The 22,125-nt window shown below is 42.5% G+C and overlaps 1 protein-coding gene across 5 annotated transcripts in view; it reads left to right on the top strand.

Moving 5' to 3' along the window:
- Positions 1-18,142: 18,142 nt before the first annotated feature.
- The window catches only part of Usp9x (ubiquitin specific peptidase 9 X-linked), a 117,889-nt gene continuing 113,906 nt past the window's right edge, over positions 18,143-22,125 (top strand). For all 5 annotated transcript variants that reach the window (XM_042683610.1, XM_042683609.1, XM_042683612.1 and 2 more), the window contains exons 1-2: positions 18,143-18,222; positions 18,799-18,898. The gene's annotated coding sequence lies outside the window, so the exon portion shown is untranslated. The remainder of the gene's footprint in view (positions 18,223-18,798; positions 18,899-22,125) is intronic.

Here is a 22,125-nt window from a genome sequence, read left to right on the forward strand (position 1 = left end):
TATCCTGGCTATTATAAACAGTGCTGTAATGAACATGGAGCTGCATATGTCCTTGTATCCTGGTTCCTGTTGTTCAGGGTAGATGCCTAGGAGTGGTATGGCTGTGTCACAAGGGAGGTCTATATTTAGCTTTCTGAGGACCCTCCAGACTGCTTTCCAAAATGGTTGTATTAGTGTACATTCCCACCAGCAGTGCAATACGGTTCCTCTTTCTATGCATCCTCTCCAGCATTTGTCGTTGGATGAATTTAGGTTGTGGGCCATTCTGACTGGGGTAAGGTGGTATCTCAGGGTTGTTTTTATTTACATTTCCTTTATAACCAGGGATGATGAACATTTCCTCATGTGTTTCTTTGCCATTTTTATCTCTTCTCAGAAGTCTCTCTTTAGTTCCCTTGCCCATTTAGTAATTGGTTTGTTAGGTTTGGGAGGGATTAGTTTCTTGCATTCCCTGTATATACTAGATATTACCCCCTTGTCTGATATATTGCTGGTAAATATTTTTTCCCAGTTAGTTGGCTGTCTTTCTAGGTTGGTTGCTATGTCTTTAGCTGTGCAGAAACTTTTTATTTTAAGGTAGTCCCATTTGTCGAGTCTCCAATTTGTTGTGACCCTGGAACTCTGTTCAGGAAGTTCCTTCCTGTGCCTATAAGTTCAAGTGTCTCTCCTACTCTGTCCTGCAGTAGTTTCCGAGATTCAAGTTTGATGTTAATGTCTTTAATCCATTTTGAGTTGATGTTGGTGCATGGTGACAGGCTGGGGTCCACTTTTAGTTTTCTGCATGTGGCCACCCAGTTTTCAGAGCACCAGTAGTTGAAGAGGCTATGCTTCTTCCACTGTATGTCTTTGGCTCCTTTGTCAAATATCAGCTGACTGTAAGCGTGTGGTTTTATTTCTGGATCTTCTATTCAGTTCCATTGGTCTTTGGGTCTGTTTTTGTACCAAGCTGTCTTTGTTATTATGTCTCTATAGTAGAGTTTGAAGTCATGGAAGCACTTTTTAAACTATTTCTTTCAAGGCAATTCTGCCAGCAACAAATTCCTTTCATGCTTATTTGTCTAAGAAAAAAATCTTCACTTCCCCTTTACATCTGAAGGATAAATTTTTCTGAATACAAAATGTTAGGTTAGTGAGGTATTTCTTTCAACACTTTTAATATTTCACTCTATTTGCATGAGTTGTGAAAAAAGTCTTATATAAGCCTTAATCTTACTCCTTTATAGGTAAGATGTTTTCCCTGTGGCTCCTTTCAAGATTTGTATATTTGTTGATACAAATTTTTATTTTGTTTTAATCCCATTTAGTGTTCTCTAAGCTTCTTGGATCTGTACTTTGATGTTTGTCATTAATACTGGGAATTCTCAGCCATTATTACATCATATATTTCTTCTGTTCATTTCTTCCTTTTTTAAATGGCATTTCCAATACGTGAAAGTTGGAGTTTTTGTAATCATCCCACAATGCTTGGATATGCTTGTGGTTATTTTCTATTCTGTTTTTTTCTTCTCTTTGCATTAATGTGGAGTTCAAACTTGGGGCCTGGTACTTGCTCAGCTTGCTTGCTTAACTGTTCCTCTACTACTTCAGCTGCACTTTAGCCCTGTTTTATCCTGGTTATTTTGGAGATAGAATCTCAGAATTTTCTGCTCAGGCTGACTTTGATACTCTTCTGGATCACAGCCTCCTGAATAGTTCGAATTACAGGTGTGAATTCTCAGTGATATACAGCATTAAGTGTGGGTGTGGGTGGGTGTGGGTGCACACGCACAAGTGTGTGCATGCTTGCGCCAGTCCTGTTGCTTGCCAGTTCTGGTGTTGAACTCAGACCTGGGCACTATCCCTGAACTTTCTTTTAAGCTCAAGTCTAGCCCTCTACCACTTGATCCACAGCTCCCTTTATGGCTCTGTTTCTTTTTAGCATAGCAGTTAATTGGAGGTATAAGTCTTGTGGACTTTCCTGCTGGGCTGACTTTGAATTGCAACCCTTCAGATCTCAGCCTCCTGAGTAGCTGGGATTACAGGAATGAGCCACCAGCATCCAGCTTGCTTTAAAGTTTTGAAAGTTACTCCCTACGTATCTTCAGACTCACTGATTACTTTCCCTTAGCCATTGCTGGCCTATTGATAGGTACAACAAAAGCATTCTTCATTTCTGTTGTAATCATTGTCTTTGGAGCCCTTGCTCTACCACCAATTTATATCTCCATACCAGATATACTGTTTTTTGTTTCTAGCATTTTTTTCTTTCTTTCTTTCTTTCTTTTTTTTGGTAGTATTGGGATTTGAACTCAAGGTCTCAAGCTTTCAGGTCCTTTATCTCTTCAGCCACATCCCCAGTTCTCTAGCATCAATTCTCAATTCTTAGTTTCCAAATTTTTGCTTATATTACTCATTTGTTCTTGTATATCATCTCCTGTTTTTTAACTAGATCCCTTAGCATATTAATCATAGTTGTAATTCCAACATCTCTGTGGTAACTGAGTCTGGTTCTGATGCTTGGTTCTTTGCTCTTCAAACTGTGCTTTTAAATATTTTGTTATGTCTTTTTAAAAATTTATTTATTGTTATTGTGAAGATGATGTACAGAGGAGTTACTGTTACTTAAATCAGATAAAGGGTACATTTCTTTTTGAACAATGTCACCCTTTCCTCATGCTCTTCCATTTTTGCCCTCTCATCCCCACCCATAAGTCTATAGGTTATTTTCAACATAGGGTCTAGTGAGTATCACTGCTGCATTAGTTCACACTTTGTCCCTCCATTTTTGTGCTCCCTTACCCTCCCAAAGGCAAATAAACAAACAAGGCAAAAGGAAGTAAAAACAAAAACAGCAGCAAACAAAAATAACCCTCTTGTTTCCACTTCCTGGAGCTCATTTCAATAAATATTATTTTATTTTATTTTATTTTGTTATTCTATGCAATCAGATTGAAGCTCATTTCAATAAATATTATTTTATTTTATTTTGTTATTCTATGCAATCAGATGCACATAGCTATTGCACCTATGAGAGTCTAAGAATATCCTCCTTTGGTCTCACTCTGTATGAATGACTAGAGACCTATATAATTTATAATTTATGCCAGTGTATATTTTTCTTTTACCATCCAGTGTGTTTACTTGTAGATTGGACAATAGACATGAAAAAATGTTCAACATCTCTGGCCATAAAAGAAATGCAAATCAAAATAACATTGAGATTCCATCTCACCCCCAGTTAGAATGGTCATTATCAAGAAAACTAAGCTGTGTGCCAGTGGTTCATGCCTATAATCCTAGCAACTCAGGAGAATGAGATCTGAGGCCCAAAACCAGGCCAGGCAAGAAAATCCAAGAGACTCTTAGCTTCAATAAATTACTCAGAAAAATCTGGAAGTGGTGCTGTGGTTCAAGTGGTAGAGCAGTAGCCTTGAGCAAAAGAAGCTCAGGGACAGTGCCCAGGTCCTGAGTTCAAGCCTCAAGACTGACAAAAGAAAGGAAGAAAGAAAGAAAGGAAGAAAGAAAGAAAGAAGGGAGGAAGGGAAGGAAGGAAGGAAGAAAGGAAGGAAGGGAAGGAAAGAAGGAAAGAAGGAAGGAAGAAAGGAAAAAGGGGAGGAAGGAAGAAAGGGAGGGAGGAAGGAAGAAAGGAAAGAGAGAAAGAAAACTAGAGAGAAAGAAAACTAACAACAACAAATGCTGGCAGGGATGTAGCCAAAAGGGAACTCTATTACACTGTTAGTGGGAATGTAAGCTTGTTCAACCTCTCTGAAAAGCAGTATTCTAAATATAGTTTCCATATTACCTTCCATTTCCACTCCTGGTCATTTATCCAATAGACTACAAACAAGGCCACACTAAAGCTATCAACACAACCATGTTCATTGCAACACTGTTTACCACAGCCAAGATATGGAATCAGGGCTGGGAAGGTGGCTCAGTGGTAGAGCACTTGCCTTGAATGCATGAGGCCCTGGGTTCGATTCCTGAGCACCACATAAGCAAAAAGAAAAAAGCTGAAAGTGGCGCTGTGACACGTGGTAGAGCGCTAGCTTTGAGCTAAAGAGCTGAGGGAGAGTGCACAGGCCCAGAGTTCAGGCCCCACGACCGGACCCCCCCCCCCAAAAAGATATGGAATCAACCCAGATGTCCCTCAGTGGACAAATGGATCAAGAAAATGTAGTATATATACATATGTGTGTGGGGGGGTGGGTGGGTGTGGAGTTCAATGCTTCCATTAAAGAAAATAATACTGTACCATTTTTTTTCCATTGTAGTTCAATTTTTTTTTATTCTGGAAATACTGTACAGAGGGGTTACAATTACATGGGCAAGATAATGAGTACATTTCTTATCAAGCATTGTAGCCTCCTCCTTTGTTTCCCATTCCCATCCCTTCCCATCCTCACCCCGCCCCCCCCCCCGCCCAATCCTCCCAGCTCCCCCTGCCCCCCCTACTGTACCATTTTTAAGGAAATAGAAAGACTTGGAAAAAATTATATTAAGCAAGGTAAGCCAGGTCTAAAGAAACATAAGTTGCATGGTTTCCCTCATTTATGATAACTAATATGCCTTTGTTGTTGTTGAAAGGTAATTATGTCCTGTGTAAAAGGAAATGGGGCAAATGTATCTTTAGAATATGGAAATAGTGTGTGGGGGAGGATTCTGTAGGTCTTAGTGTTTTAGTGAGCCTATGTAGCTAACCACCTGGCCTGTGAACTTACTACATTTTCCCCATTCCTACTCCCACTTTAGGTAAGACTGAAAACTAGAGGGGACTGGAGTTGGGTATCCTTTTCCCCAATGTGGAAGGCTATGGTAAAATTGTTTTCCTTGCTGGAGCATTTTGTTTCATTTTTATAATTTTGTATTATCTTTAAGTAGTTGTACAAAGGGCTTTCAATTCAACGTGTCAGTTTATGACTATAATACATCCTCAAGGTCACCCCCTCCATCATTTCCCCCAATTTCTCTCAACCTCATGCTAGCACATTTTGTTAAAGAGGATAGAACACTATAGGCATATCTACACACACACACACACACACACACACACACGCACACACACACACACACACACACATACATGCAGGCATGCACACACGTACCCATACATGCGCATACATACTCTAAGAAACTGGGAGGTTCCTGGAAAAAATCTGGTCTCCACCTGGAGATTTTTAACTCTCAAGCTTGTCCACTCCAGCCCCCAGAAATTCATCAATTACAGCTGAAATTTTTCTACCCTGGTTTTGGCTGCAGCTGCAGGCTCTCTTCCAAGACTTCTGCTCCTGTAAACTATGGGGTGTGTGTGTGTGTGTGTGTGTGTGTGCGTGTGTGTGTGTGTGTTTGTGTGTGTGTGTGTGTGTGTATCTGTGACTCTAATTTAGGGGAGGAGGACAGCAGTTAGCCCTCAGACTTCAGTTTTCTGAAGGATCTAAGTAGTTGTTGATTTTGTAGTTTGTTCTGTTTTTTGTTGTTGGTGGTGGTGGTAGTGTCAGGTCAGAAATAATGAATTCCAAGCCTCTTACATCTATGATCAGAAACCAGAAGTCAACATAATCTTATCATTCCAAAAGGTTAAAAACATCCCAAATATACATTGGTAAAGGATTGGTTGTCCAGTTATGCAGCATCCACCCATCCAGCTGAGCAAAAACCTCAGTTCTAAACATTCCTGATGTGGAATGATCAGCAGGATAATTGAAGCAAAAAAAATTAGAGGTACAGACAAGGAAAGAGCATGCTAACATTTGCTGAATGTTCACTATAAAGGGAATGAACATTTCTTTGAAAAACAGATATGCATACACACCTATCATTCTTCAGAATAAATTTTAATATGAAGTTTTGAAAGATTAATAATCAATATTATTGTAATCACATTTTAGCATTAAAGATTTTTTTTGGTAGGTCATGGGGCTTGAACTTAGGGCATGGGCGCTGTCCTGGAGCAATTTTTGTTCAAGGCTAGTGCTCTACCACTTTGAGCCACAGCTCCTGTTTTTGTTTTCTGGTGGTTAGTTGGAGATAAGAGTCTCAGGGACTTTCCTGCCTGGGCTGGTTTTGAAACACAATTCTCAGATCTCAGCCTCATGACTAGCTAGGATTCCAGGCATGAGCCACCAGCACCAGAGTATATAAGATTTTTTTCCTTCAATTTTCCGAACTTCTTTAATTTTATATATTCTTTCTATAATTAGGTTTTTACCCCCCCCCAAAAAAAATTGTCCTTACAAATAAATCTGGGAGCAAATATACAAAAATGACAGTGGTCATTGGTTTTGATGGTAGAAATAAGGAATATGTCTCTTCTACTTGTTAGACATTTTATAATGGCATCATATTACATTTACAGTAATGTTTTGTGTGTGACACCTAGACAAGTTTTATTTGGTTTAAGTCTCTAGTGTCCAGATTACATAAACTAAAGTGGAAAGACTTTTAACAGAATGCTACTTGAGCCAGGCTGCTTCTGCTAGTTACGCCACCTGTTTCCCAGCCATTTATAGCACACGTTTAAAAGCTGTCATATATCACCATTGCAATATGCAATCCTATGTTTGCTGAAGGACTTGACCAAGCAGAAAAGGCTGACTGTATGCTTAAGCAAATTGAATGAACAGGCAGCCACAAACAGCAGCCTGTAGAGCTGGCAAACCGTAGAGCAGAGCTGAGATGCCTGGCTCAACCACCCAGCTCAATCCCTCAAAGAAGCAAGAGGTCCTGCAATGTACCCAAACATATAAAGATGAAAGAAGAGACTTGGCACTAGACAGTTGATGATTCACCATTTGCATTTTTCTCAAAAGAATAAATTGAAAGGATGGGAATGCAGCTTAGTGGTAGAGTGCACTTGCTTAGCATGCATGAAGCCCTGGGTTCGATTCCTCAGCATGACATAAACAGAAAGAGCCAGAGGAGGTACTGTGGCTCAAATGGTAGAGTGCTAGCCTTGAGCAAAAAGAAGCTTAGGGATAGTGCCCAGGCCCTGAATTCAAGCCCCAGGACGGGCAAAGAAAGGGTAAATTGAAAGGATATATGCCTAAGACCCAAGAAAAGATAGTTGTTTTTGTTTGTTTGTTTTGTTTTTTTGGTCCGGTCATGGGGCCTGAACTCCTGGCCTGGGAGCTGTCTCTCAGCTCTTCAGCTCAAGGCTAGTGCTCTACCACTTGAGCCACAGCACCACTTCCTGCTTTTTTCTTTTTTGCTTATGTGGTGCTGAGGAATCGAACCCAGGGCCTCAGGCATGCAAGGCAAGCACTCTACCACTGAGCCACCTTCCCAGCCCAAAAAGATCGTTTTTTAGCAATAAAACATGTTTAGAATACAGAAAATAAATAAATATACCAAAATCTTACCAGCACCAAGAAAGCCTTTTTGAGTTAGCAAAAAGTTTGAAGTGCATAATGTCTTTAGAGAACACACACACACACACACACACACACACACACACACACAGAAAGAGATCCTGAAACAAGTGGATGTCTAACTTTAGTGGCCTGCAGGGGACCAACTTGGGAGTTATCCCTTTAAACTTGGAGCCTTAGTGCTTCTTCTCATGATTCTAGAACATTCTATGTGGAATAGATCCCTCATATCATTGATATGCTGGTTCCAAGGACTTTAGAGAAATTTTTCTTGTGTGTGCCAGGATTGGAGCTTGAATTTTATGCCTCTTGCTTTCACTTGGCTTTTGAGCATACCTTTAGTTCCAGCTTTTTGCTTGTTAATTGGAAATAAGAATCTCATGGATTTGTCTGCCCAGGCTGGCCTCAAACCGTGATCTTCCTATCTCAGCCTCCTGAGTAACTATAATTACAGGCATGAGTCACCAGCACTGGGCTGGAGAAATTAATAAGAATGACTGAACAGTTTGTGCTATTTTATTTTATTTTACTTCCTTATCGTCTTATTTGTTTATCACATTGAGTCTCACTATGTAGCACAGAATAACCTAGAATTTGCTGTGCAACACAAGCTGGCCCGAACTTGCGATCCTCCTGTCTCAGTCTCCATCCTGCTGAGATTACAAGCCTGTTCTATCATGCCCAACTGAAAGTTTAATATTTACATTTTTCTAAAATATTCAAAACAACTGTATTAAGAAGTTGATTATAAATAATTCTCATAACGTGGTTGATACTGTGGATTTTTCTCCCTTTCCTGCAGTGATAGTGCAGCATGAGATTGAAGACACTTGCTACTTAGAGTACCATAATCTATTTTAGGGAGATCCAGATTAATACTGTTCTACTATATAAATTGGTAGCAAATAAGCATATTTGTTTGTGAACTTAAATGTATTTGCTTTTCTTTTAGGACTTATAATAGTATTTCCAGATTCGAGTAGACGTTGAAGAGAACTCTGGCAAAAGGAAGAGTGTTGAAAATTTACATTTTTAAAATAAAATTTCCAGCCTGGGAAGTGGAGGTGTGGTTTGAATGATTAAAGCATCAGCCTTGAGCAAACAATGCCACGCAGGAGCACAAGGCCCTGAGTTGAAGCCCCAGTATCAGCCCCAAAACAAAACAAACAAAAATTTAAAACACACACACACACACACACACACACACACACACACACACACACACACACACAATTTCTAGCTTGGCCATGAAGAAATAGGAATGTGTGGTATCAGGCAGAAAGCAAGGACTGATTCTAGTCTGCAACGATACAGAGAAAATGTAGCAAGACTTTGACTTGATGCCTGACTTAAATTACTAAGTGGTTGGTCCTGCAGTATGGTTTTGATTGTGGAAAAAAATCAGATTGTTTTCACTTCCCACAATGAAATCACAAAGCTTATATTTTTAGCTAGGTAACACCCGGAAATTTCAGAATCTTCCGGACAACACAAGTCAGAAATTAGCTATACCACTGTTAAGAAGCAAGCAATTTATGAGAACTTGGGTCAGAAGTGAGGCATAATTTGTGCTAGAAAGAGATAATAGCTTCCACTGAGAAAATAGGTACTTCTCAGACCTAGACAAAAGAAGCAAGACTATGCTTCTGACTAAAAATGAAAGGATCAGATAATTTTGCATGGTGATGGTTTACAAAATATAGAAAATTGAATCTTTCAAATTTTAAATAAAAGCCAGAAGATCCAAAACTTCTAGAGTAAAAGGATTGACAGAATGCCTTTAATAATGACTAATAGCTGCTTTGGTAAAAATCTTCAACGATCCCTGTTGCCAGGGGTATAGATGCCAGAGGCAGATTGACTTAGAATCAACTTCTGCAGTTCAGCCAACCTGTACAGGTCTTGAATGTTTAATGCCCACAGATGATCAGGATACCTGTTAGTACCAAACTCTTAAGCCAGGTGCAGCGACTCATGCCTTTAATCCAAGCTACTACAGAGAAGCATAGTTCAAGATCATCCAAGGCAAAAAGTTAGTTTAGTGAGGCCTTATCTTAACCAATGGCTGGGCATGTGCCACCTGCTTGCCATCCCAGCTATGTGGGATAAGAGGCTTTCAGTCCAGGTGATCCTGAGCCATAAACATGAGACACTAATTGAAAAGTCAAAAGGGCTAGGGGTGTTATTCACATGGTAGAGTGTCTGCCTAGTAAGCACAAGGCCCTGAGTTCAACCCCAGTACTATAAAAATAAATGAAAAAGTACTTTGTAGTTAAATAGCTGTCCATTGCCTAGGCTTCTCTGTGGCCTGTCATCTACGGAAGTTTCCGTCTCAAGCCTCCCAGCTGGCTCCTTCTGCCCTCTGTTTCTGCCATTCTGCTCCTGCCCTGACATTCTTCTTTGTGTTTCCTGCAGAGCTAATCTGTCTGATGCCCTGGCTCTGGGTCTCATCAGTCACCTCATCAGCTTCTCAAAGTTCTTCAGAAAAATCAAGATAAAAATGATGTGCCAAGCACTGATGGCTCACATGTGTAATCCTAGCTACTCAGGAGGCTGAGGTCTGAGGATCACAGTTCAAAGCCAGCCCGGGGAGAAAATTCTGTGAGACTCTTACCTCCAATTAACCACCAGAAAACCAGAAGTGGTGCTGTGGCTCAAGTGTTCCCCTTGAGCTGAAGAGCTCAGGGACAGCACCCAGGCCCAGAGTTCAAACCCTACAACTGACCAAAAAAAAAAGTGATGTTACCTTGGCCAAGCATTAGTGGATCTTACCTTGAATTCTAGCTACTCTGGAAGCTAACTTTTGAGAATCACAATATAGAGCCAGCCCAAGCAGATGAATCCAAGAGACTCTTATCTGCAATTAACCAACTAAAAGCCAGAAGTGGAAGTGTGGCTCAAATGGTAGAATGTCAGCCTTGAGGAAGCATGAAGCCCTGAGTTCAAATCCCAATACCAGCACAAAAGAAAAATAATATTTCACCTTACCTATGTATATTATTTTGTTGTGTCAGATTTTCTTTAATGACAGTATGCTATAGTTGATCTTTTTATTGTTTTGTTTTGTTATTGTTGTGGTGGTGGTTGTGCGGCTTGAACTCAGGCTCTAGGCACTGACCTTGAGGCTCTTTGTGCTCAAGGCTAGTGCTCTACCACTGGAGCCTCAGCACCACTTCCGGATTTTGAGTGGTTAATTGGAGATAAGAGTCTCTTGAGGACTTTTCTGCCAGGCCAGCTTCAAACCACCATCTTAGATCTCAGCCTCCTGAGTAGCTAGGGTTATGGGCATGAGTCACCAGTGTCCAGCTATAACTTGATCTTAACCAAAAGGCTGAGAAGTAATTTTTGTGTGTGCTGGTACTGGGGCTTGAACCCAGGGTCTAGGTGCTGGTCCTTAGCTTTTATGGCTCCAGGCTAGTACTCTACTACTTGAGCCATATATCACTTCTGGGTTATTGATGGTTAATTGAAGATTTTCAAGACTTACTGCCTGGGCTGGCTTTGAACCTTGATCCTAAGATCTCAGCCTCCTGAGTAGCTTAGATTACAAGCATGAGTCACTGACTCCTGGCTAAGAAGCAATCTTTTTTTTTTTTTGGTCGGTTGTGGGGCCTTGAACTCTGGGCCTGGGTGCTGTCCCTCAGCTCTTCAGCTCAAGACTAGCACTCTACCACTTGAGCCACAGCGCCACTTCTGGTTTTCTGGTGGTTTATTGGCGATAGAGTCTCATGGACTTGCCTGCCCGGGTAGGCTTTGAACCGTGCTCAGATCTCAGCCTCCTGAGTAACTAGGATTACAGGAGTGAGCCACTGGTGCCCAGCTAAGAAGCATTTTTTAATGACTCTAGGAACATCATCATAGATTAGCATATTATTTATGATTATTACAATATGCCTATTATCATTACCTTTTCCCTTTGAACAGGGACAAATCTGAGACATGACATCTGACACATACATACTGGGGAACCTTCTGGAGGAAAAACATTTCAAAATTACAAATGCAAAGTTAGATACAAAAGGGAATATTTGCAATGAAAAAAAGGAATCACCATACCATTATAGTTGATCAAACTTCCTTTTTTCTTTTTCTTTTTTTTTTGGGGGGGGGAGGGGTCCAGTCGTGGGGCCTGAACTCTGGGCCTGGGCACTGTCCCTCAGCTCTTCAGCTCAAGGCTAGCACTCTACCACTTGAGCCACAGTGCCACTTCCGGCTTTTTTCTTTTTGCTTATGTGGTGCTGAGGAATCGAACCCAGGGCCTCATGCATGCAAGGCAAGCGCTCTACCACTGAGCCACCTTCCCAGCCCTCTTTTTCTTTTTCTTGTTTTTGTTTCTGCTTATGTGGTGCTGAGGAATTGAACCCAGGGCCTCATGCATGCAAGGCAAACACTCTACCACTGAGCCACCTTCCCAGCCCTTCTTTTTTTCAGCTTTTTGTTCAGCTTTACCATTTGTCTCAAGCACATGGCTAAGATTATTATGAAATTTGAGGCAACTATCAGGTTTCTTTCATATATGAGCTGTGTACTCTTAAGACATGTAGTTACTAACTTTGATTTGATAATACTCATTAACTAGCTTATCCTTGATGTTCTCCTTGCAATGGCAATAGTATTGGATGGTTAATGAGCCTAAGACTAATTGGGCTGGAAAGGTGGCTCAGTGGTAGAGTGCTTGTCTTGCATGCATGAGGCCCTGGGTTCCATTCCTCAGCACCACATAAGCATAAAAGGCCAGAAGTGGTGCTGTGGCTCAAGTGGTAGAGCACTAGTCTTGAGCTGAAGAGCTGGGGGACAGTGCCCAGGCCCAGAGTTCAGCCCTCACGACTGACAAAAAGACTAATTGGTCTATGCCAGATGCTGGTGGCTCATGCCTGTAATGCTAGCTATTCAGGAGGCTGAGATCTGAGGATCACGGTTTGAAACCATCTGGGGCAGGAATAAATATGGACTTGTTAGTCTCCCTGAAGTAATTAGGTATAGGGAAGTTTTGCTTTAGAGCCCTATATGCCTCCCCACAGAACACAGGAATGATTCAAGGTTAGGGTTATTCCTGTGTCCTTCAAAACTGTTTTCAAGTCCTTAGCTGGGACTAAATCAGTTTCAGATAGGTTCCCACAGAGCAATTATGGAGCAAGATGGACAGATGATTTCTAACCATGTATGTAAGCACTGGTATCTAAAATTCAGTTGAATATCATGAGCGATAGCATGTTATAAACTGCCATATTTAATTAATTAATTTTTTTGTCAGTCATGGGGCTTGAACTCAGGGCCTGGGTGCTGTCCCTGAGCTTCTTTTTGTTCAAGGCTACCACTTCAGCCACAGAGCTACTTCTGCCTTTTTCTGTTTATGTGGTAATGAGGAATCAAACCCAGGGCTTCATACATGCTAGGCAAGCACTCTACCACTAAGCCACAGTCCCAGCCTAACTGCCATCTTTTTATTGTCCCTCATTCTCCTTAGCTAGTTTTTCTGCCCTGCCTGTAGTCATGAAGGGAGATAAAATGGAACCAACCACTTAGATTCCTAGTTGCTGTACTTATATATTAAAACTTCTAAGTCATCGTGGACTCTCTTCATTCTATTCAATCTCCAAGTCTTCTCTAAGAGACATATTATCAAGACTCTTGCCTCTTTTGTATTTGTTTGGCCATTTGTCCAGAAGGTATTTCTACAGACATAAAACATTTAACTCATTTTCTATAGAATTTCTTTGAAATCTGTACTCCTGAAAGTATTAAATAATATCAACTTACCCAGGAAATTCTGTGTGTTCTTTAAAATGTGTCTTAGTAAACAAGGCCCATACTTATCAAAACTTTCTGATACAGTGGTGAGATGAAAGAGATTGTAGTGGAGAGACTTTGTGAGGAATGTAATAGAATAAAGCGTTTTAAGGCCAGGTGCCGCTTGCTCACTCCTGTAATACTAGCTACTCAAGAAGCTGAGATCTGAAAATCATGGTTCAAAGCCAACCCAAGCAGAACTCAGTGAGACTCGACTCAGCTCCAATTAGCTATAAAAAGCTGGAAATGGAGCTGTGGCTTAATTGGCAGAGAAACAGTCTTGAGTAAAATTGCTCAAGGATAGTGCCCTGGCCCTGAGTTCAAGCCCCAGGACCAGCATAAACACACAGAAAGGTTCAAAAAATTATAGTCTTAAAGCTAAAGGACAGAGGTTACAGAAGAGAAACCAAAACAAAGGAAATAAAAAAAATGCCTGCGCTGTCTGAATTTTAATTGGATTTGCACAGTGGCATTGAACTTATTCGAACATAGAACTGTTTCTTTCCTATCCCATTTACTAGGTGGAAGGAGGAGGCTGTCCTGTGAGCCATGCCCATTCTGAAGAGCTAGACTCATAGTTTTGGTAGCTCCACAGAAGTGTTGGTTGAAGTGTAACTTACAGATTCAGTCACCGGAAATTACCAGTATTTAAATTCATTGGAGGAGTACTGAGAATTGAATCCAGAGCCTCACACATGCTAAGCACATTGAGCTACATTCTACATACTACAATACATACTATTGAGCTACATTCCTGCCTTTTATTTTGTAGTAAAACATTCATGAAATGTACCAACATAACTATTTTTATTTATTAACATGTATTAGTTATACAAGGGGGTTTTCTGGTGGTTTATTGGACATAAGAGTCTCATGGTCTTTCCTGCCCAGGCTGGCTTTGAACCGAGATCCTCAGATCTCAGTCTCCTGAATAGCTAGGATTACAGGCGTGAGCCACCGGTGCCTGGAAAATGTAACTATTTTTGTTTGTTTGTTTTTTTGGGTCTGGTCGTGGGACCTGAACTCCGGACCTGGGTGCTGTCCCTCAGCTCTTCAGCTCAAGGCTAGTGCTCTACCACTTGAGCCACAGCGCCACTTCCGGCTTTTTTCTTTTTTTGCTTATGTGGTGCTGAGGAATCGAACCCAGGGCCTCAGGCATGCAAGGCAAGTGCTCTACCACTGAGCCACCTTCCCAGCCTGCAAATGTAACCATTTTAAAGTGTGGGCCATTTAGTGACATTAAGTACATTTATAACATTACATAACTTGTCATTTTCCATTTCCACATTTTTTATGATCCCAAACTCCTTAAGCCATACCTCCTCATTCCCCTCTCCCCAGTCTCCAGTAGTAGCCTCTATTTTACTTTCTGTCTTCATGAATTTGACTACTCTAGGCACCACATGGAAGTGGAATCATATGTAGACTTTTGTGTCTGGCTTCTTTTACCTAATATTTCTAAACTTTACACACGTTAAATTCACATCAGAGTTTCTTTCCTTTTAAGGCTGAACATTCCATTACATGTATGGTACATTTTGTTTATGTTTATTTGATTATATGTGTTCACCAGCTTCCTTGACCTAGTTTTAGTTGTTTTTTTTTTTTTTTGCTTTGCTATGTTGAGTTGTAGTTATTTATATATTCTGGATATTAATCCCCTGCCAGACACATGATTTTCATATATTTTTTACATCCTATAGGCTGCCTTTTTACTTCACTCTTTGGTAGTATTTTGTGTGTGTGTGTGTGTGTGTGTATGCTGGTTCTGGGGCTTGAACTCAGGGTCTGGGCCCTCTATCCCTGAGCTTTTTGCTCAAGGCTAGCACTCTGTTGGTAATATTTTAAAAATATATTTGTATTTGACATATAGAAATTATTCATATTTATATGTATAGTATGATAGAATCTTTATATCAATATATACATATATATATGTAAACTCCAGTTTTCCCGGCATCATTGATACCAGGAAAACATTGGGGTTCTTGCTGAAAATCAATTGACCATAAAGGGTTATTTCTGGGCTCTCTATAGTATGCTACTGGAGTACTCTATTGTACTCCATTTGGTACTCACTTTACGTGACTACCAACCTATTTTGAGTAGTGTGGCTTTATAATAAATTTTGAAATCAGGAAGTAGGACCCTTTAACTTTGTTCTCAGTTTTCAAGATAGTATTGGCTATTGTGAGAAGGGGTTTTCTTATTATTTTGCTAATTTCTGCAAAAAAAAAAAAAAAAGCATGTTGATGCTAGTAGGAATTGCATTTACTCTTACTAGTAGTCTATGCTGCCTCTGGCTAGCGTCAAACTTTATCCTCCTGCTAACAGGTACACGTCAACAAGATCAGCAATATCAAGTGTTTTTATCCTTGAGCATGGGATGTTTTTCCATTTATTTTGGTCTTTATTTTAATGCTTTAGTTTTCAGTGTATTTCAGTAGTTATTTTTTGTTAAGTTTAATTCTAAGTATTCTTTTTATGTCATTTGTAAATGGAATTTTTGTAGTCTCACTTTTATATTATTACCAATGGATGAAATAAAATTTATTTTAAAATATTGGTCTTATATCTCGCAACCTTGCAAAACTCATTTATTAGCTTTTGATTTTTTTTTTTTTTTTTTGTTGTTGTTGTTGTTGTTGGTCCTGGGGCTTGAACTCTGGGCCTGCGCATTTCCCTCAGCTTTTGATCTCAAGGCAAGTGTTCTACCACTTCAGCCACAGTGCCACTTCCGATTTTCTGGTGATTTATTGGAGATAAGAGAGTCTCACAGACTTTCCTGCCCAGGCTAGCTTTGAACCGTCATCCTCAGATCTCAGCCTCCTGAGTAGCTAGGATTACAGTCGTTAGCCACCGGCACCCAGCTAATAATTCCTTTTTTGTCTGGATGACTTTTCTTTTTCTTGCCCTGGTTAGTACAATGCTGAATCGAAGTAGTTAGAATGGACATAATTGTTAAAGATGCAATTTGATAGGGTTAAAAGGCCTGTGTAAGCCAGGCTTTGGTGGCTCACACCTGTAATCCTAACCACTCAGAAGGCTGAGATCTGAGGATGACGGTTCAAAGCTAGCCTGGTCAAAGCCAGCCCAGGTAGGAAAGTATTCGAGACTCTTATCTCCAATTAACCAACCGAAATCTGGAAGTGGTAGTGTGGCTCAAGTGAGCCACACTAACCTTAAGCAAAAAAGTTCAGGACAGTGCCCAGGCCCTGAATTCAAGCCCTAGGACCAGCACGTGCACATGTGAGACTGGGACTTGAATTCTGTATTTGATGCTTTGCTCCAATGGTTGGTACTATACCACCCGAGCCATGCCTCCAACCACTTAAATAATGTATTTTGGACATACTGTTTATTTTGTATATAGTATAGAAAGAAATGGTTTAAAAACTTAAGAAACCAGTAATGTTCTTTTACTGCCATCCATACTAGTTTAGATTCCATTTTAACACTCCTTTATTAGGTAGTAGCATAACTAAACTCAATACTATCCTATACAAAATAATAATAGATCTTGCTTTATAGGGTCTTACTATGATTTGGGGTGTAATTTGGTTGCCTGCAGGTATTTCTAATTCAACAAGCAATTGGCAAATTAAAAAAAAAACTGCACTTATTTCCTCTTCATTTGGACATTCTACGTTAGACTATAGAACTGTTTCAAGTTCTCCTTTTATTTTAGTCTAATAAAAATTTCCTCTGTAGCCTTGCACCTTAGATTATAGATATGTTAAAAAAAAAGTCCCTGGCAGCGGATGGGTCTGTCAGTCACTTCCGGGTTCTCACGCTGAATGGTGCAGATGATTTGGCAATCCTACCACTTTTTAGTACTACCTAGTCGCTGTGCGGTCCACAGCCCTGTCTAGCTTTCGCATTTCCTGGTCTATGGTCAAAAAGTGGTCGGTTACAGTTAAGCGAACCTTTCAGGGAGCCATAGTGCTTTCAGCTGGGGCTGCTGCAGGATCCTGTGAATGAGTACTGAAGAGCACCTCCCTCGGAGGATGGGAAAAAGGTCCTTCACTTCCCAACGGCCCCCCTCCTCCCGCCGCAGGAGATATGGCCACACCTTCCCCCTATCGGGGAGGAGCAGGTGGCCAAGCCCGTGGGACCTCGCGCCACTGCCGCCCGCAAGCCCAGGTTCGTTCTTGTCACGTGGCGCGAGTCAGCTGCGCGATCGGGACCCCTCAGGCGTCGCGGCGCGACCGCCTAGAGCGCTTGGTGGATGGATCTCTTCTTTCCGCCAACCCCCTCGTCCTCCCTCCCGCCTCTCAATCCCGGAAAAGGGGGAGATCGGTGACGTCATCATCCGGGCATTTGTCGGCGGGGCCACAGTTCACAATGGAACAAAAACAAGCGGCCCAAGTCAAACTTAGCGACGCGGCTGCGGCTCAGGCGGTTAACTATGTCCTAGCCTGTACACACCCAGTCAATCCACACAGCCCAGCCGCTTCACCACCGTTTCACACTACGTCTCTGGCCTCCCTTTCCCCCCCGACGTCGGTTATTCTTCGTGCCACCTTTGCCCTCACCCTGCTCCCCAGCTTAGGGGTAAGGAAGACAGATTCTAGCCGTCAAGTGACCCTTCTTGAAGGAGCTGGAAGAAACGATATCTCGTGAACAATCTTTACCGCATTGTCTGCCCCTCCCCCACCCAACTGGGCGTTCCAGGCGTCTTTAGGTCGGCAGCGCCGTTCTAGGCTCCACGGGCCCGGGTGGGAGGGGCGGGGCGGGAGGGGGAAGCTGAGTGGGAGGGGGCTAGGGGAGGTCCAGGGGGCGGGACCTGGGAGGGGTGGGGCTTGAGGGGGGCGGAGACCCTCTGGGCCTTGGGCGGCGCTGGGGCTAGTGGGAGTCTGCGCCGCCGCCGCCACCGCCGCCGCCGCCGCCGCCGCCGCTGCCGCCGCCGCCACTACCACCACCACCACCGCTGTTGCTGCTGCTGCCGCTGCCGTCACCACCTCCACTGCTGCCGCCGCCGCCGCCGCCGCCGCCGCCAGTGGCAGAGCGGCTTTTTCTTCTTTTTTTTTTTTGGCCTTGCTGGATCCGCCATATTGACGAGGACTGGTCTCCGGGGCTGCGGAAGGTAGTCTCCGCCGCCCCCCGGAGCTGCACCCTTCTCCTCAGCTGGCCCAGTCCTGGGCCTTCTACCCGTGTCGAGCCCCTCCCGTCTAGCGCAGCTCACGGGCCTCGCGGGAGCCCGCTGCCGCCGCCTCTCTCTCTCTCTTTCTCTCACGGGAGGAGGCGGCTGCTCTATCGCTCGGTGAATCTAGTCAGTGTCGGGTGTGAGCCGCGGCAAAAACGACCAGGCCGGGAGCGGGGACAGGCGGCGACTAGGGGAAGGTGAAACTGCCGCTGGAGGAGGAGGAGGAGGAGGAGCAGGAGGAGGTGACGCAGGAGAAACGCACCGCCCGGAGCCTGACTGGGCTCCGCGAGAGCCCCAGCCTGAGGAGAGAAGGGGGAAGAGGGCCGCCGCCGGCCGCGGGGAGGAGGTGGCGGCTGCGGCCAGGGCCGCTTCAGGGTGGGCAGGGTGAGGAGCGGATTTCTGCTGTCCCTGTGCAGCCTTTTTTTTTTTTTCCTTTCATTTTTCAAGCCCGGAGCCGACACCCCCCCTCCCCCTCCGGCAGCCTCTCGACACACTTTTGTCGCCCGTCTCCCCCAGGTTTGGGATGCGCCCCGGTTAAGGCCTTGTTCTTGAGACCGACTTTTGCTGCCTCCCGCCTCCGCGTGTCCTGGTTCTGAGAAGACGCCCGTGTTGTGCGGTGAGTAGCCAAGCCCCGCCGGGGCGACGCGCCTTTCCGGGGCCACCAGCTGGATGTGGGTGAGAGAAGGAGGACGAGGGGGTGTGCGTGTGTGTGTGTGCGCGCGCGGGTGCGTGTGTGTATGGTTCCTTCTTCGGTGGATGCGGGCGGAGAGGGGGGTCCCCGCTCCCCTCCCGCAGCCCTGGCAAGGCGTTTGCGCGCGGGCCTCCCCTCCCCCGATTCCATGGCAAGCCGGTGTCCCGGGAGCGTGTCTGTGTGTTTTGGACTGTAAGGGAAAATGGCTGACGGCTCTGTCCCTCCCCCTCCTCCCCCTTCCCCTCCCCCTCCTCTCCCCTCCCCTCCCCCTCCCCGTCCTGTCTGGGGCTGAGAAGGGAGGATGGAGTCTCCCGAAGCAGCGAGCAGCGCCCCCCATCCGCACCGCAGGCCTAGCCAGCTCTGAGGCCCGCACCCTGGAGTCTTGTGGCCCGGCGGCACTCGACGGCCCCGCGGCCGCTCTCCTCCTCAGACTCGTTCCACTTGACACCAAACGCCATTACTGAGGTGGAGTGATTTGAAGCAGTAGAGCTAGGCCTCGGCTACGCCTGGCCATTAGGCCTGACGACTTGTCCGCCTCCCTCTCCCCCCCCCCCCCCCCAGCCTCCCACGGTAACCCGCAGTTTCGTCGCGGACTCAGGGCCGCTTATCGGCTGTCTCCACCGCCCTTGGCTCCCCCCCCCCATCTGCCCGAGGCCACCGAGCCGCGAAAAAATATTTCAACTGTCTGCAAAAACCATTAGCATGGACAAGGCAAATTCGTGAGTGAGAAAAACCTTCGGATTCTAGGCATTTGAGGCTTTACGTCTGATTCGCGGTTTTATTTTTTCATTCATTGGGAAATATTTCGAGAGTTAAGGAGCAGGTGTATAGCGAGGTTTTGTTTCATTGTTTTGTTTTTTTGGTATTTGTATGAATTTCTGCAAGGACGAGAATTTATACAGGAATTTGAAGGTGGGTTTTTTGTTTTGTTTGGTTGTTTTTGCTTGTTTTAGGAGATCCTACTTAATTAAACATTTTAGTTTTTGGAAGTTCGATGGTTATAGCATTAATTAAATTTTCACGGTGCACTTTACAGGTGTATATAATTGCTTCAGATTGCCTTTGAATTTAACTGTGACCAAGTTGTCGATTTAGGTTAAATATTCAGGCTTTGTTTTTGGAAGCGGGAGGTATTTGTAGCTTTCTTTTTACCTGGAAACCTACAAGTGTCCTAAAATATCATTTGTATAATTTCACTTTTGAGAAAGAATAATTTGGGGTGCGTTGGATTAGGAAACTTTACGCAGGTACTTAATCCCCTCTTGAGGCTCGTTGTCTATCCTTAGGTTAAGGACTGGTTAACTATGACTAGCTTGGCTTTCTTAACTCATCCGTATACTTGAACTTAAAAATAGAGACTACAGGCTCTCTTTTAGATCTCACTTGTCTTCTGATTCACTAGGCTGCCATTTTGGGTTAAAGCAAATAACTTCTATCTTGGAAGATTTAAGTATTAATTATACAAAGATGTTACCATTTGTTTTCTCAAATTTTAAATTTGTGTGCTTTGTCATACTTATAACTTTAACCCTTTAAACTTTATTGTTCCAGTGTTTGGGTAGAACGAAAGCCTTCATGAAGTATTTGGAATTGGTGTTCCAAGGGTGAGCTCAAAATGTTTTTGATGGGTTTTTTCCAATATATTTCGATTTCTCCTATTTAAAAATACAACTTTTGATAATGCAAATTTATTCATTTTTTACAGGAATATTTAACTTTTTGTATTTCTAGTTATCTAATGCTGTTTTCTGCCTTTGTTTTCTGACCTTGGTAATTTCTTAGAGAATTTCTGGAGGGATTAAGCAGAACAGTATATGTGGGAATCTTGAATTCTTTCAGAAAGTAACTTTGAAGGGCAGATCCTACCTTTTCCCACTTACTGGAATCTCTTGTTGGTATTTCACGGTTTTGTTAATATCAGTGGAATGCTCAAGTAGGATTTACTTTTACCTTTTGTCTCGGGATCTTGAAAGACATTTTCTGATATCTGGAGAAGATATATTTAGTGTCTCCTTGGAGATTGTTCTTCTTTGACATGATTTTGTAGTTTTAAAAATGAGTGTCTGTCAAGATTTTGCCAGTTACCTGTTTCTTCATTGGTTGGACACATGCAGGTGGTCTTTTAGCATTTTTTTTATTTCAAGAGATATTTTCTAATAGTTCTATGCTTTGGGGATTTTAAACTTTGAAAATGAATATTTAAAGCATTAAAGAAAGTTATTTGAAATATAAAGGAGTGTGTGTTAAAGGTTTAGTCCTTTGTGTTTGGGGCAGTCAACTGGAGAGATGATAGGATAGATGTGGTTTATTGATGTGCTTGATTTTTAAAATTTTTGTTCTAAAAATATACTTTCATGATAGCCTGCATTTTATGTACTTTACTGCTGATAAGTTTTCTGAATTTTGAAATGTTTTTCTTTCCAAAAACTGAGAAACAAGATTCTAATTTCCTTTTGAGTATTTTAGGAGCTGTATCTTCGAAAGCTCTGTATTATTGTAATATAGAGTCTTAACAGTATTTGGGGAAAGATTTAATGTGTTGGTCTTCAACTCTATGAATTGGAATCATTTGGAGAAATGTTTGTTTAATCCTTATCTCTGGATCCCACCCACATAAGCTAATCAATTTGGTCTGACACAAGTATATTTTAAATGCATTCTGTATGATTCAAGCATGCAGTCAAGAGTTGAAACCACTGGGCTATTTTTTTTAACATGTTATTATAGAACTTTCAAGTGGATGAGTAAGAAAATGAATTTTTCCAACTGCTTTCCATTATCACAATTATCATTGACTAAATATTAATTATATGTCAGCACTGGTAAACATTTCCATTTATTGTGTTATGTAGGTAGTATTGTTTCCACTGTACCTAAAAAGGCTGATGTCTGAGTGGTATTTCAACTTTTGTGGGAGTACTGATTACTAGTAAAAAAAAAAAAAAAAAACTACAATTTGAGAAATACCTTGATTGGCCAATGGAGATATTAAAATTCTGTAGCAAATAGTACTTTGCCAAGCGTGAGAGAGAAACAGACAGTATCAGGAATTAGGGTTTGAACTAAAGGCCTTGGCTCTACCAGTTCACACATACCTCCAGCCTTTCTTTTTGCTTTAGTTATTTTTCAGATTAGGTCTGTGGCCCTTTCCC

This window comes from Dipodomys spectabilis, unplaced genomic scaffold, assembly GCF_019054845.1.
Source record: "Dipodomys spectabilis isolate Male_0828 unplaced genomic scaffold, ASM1905484v1 ptg000082l, whole genome shotgun sequence".
In the NCBI taxonomy this organism is placed as follows: domain Eukaryota; kingdom Metazoa; phylum Chordata; class Mammalia; order Rodentia; family Heteromyidae; genus Dipodomys; species Dipodomys spectabilis.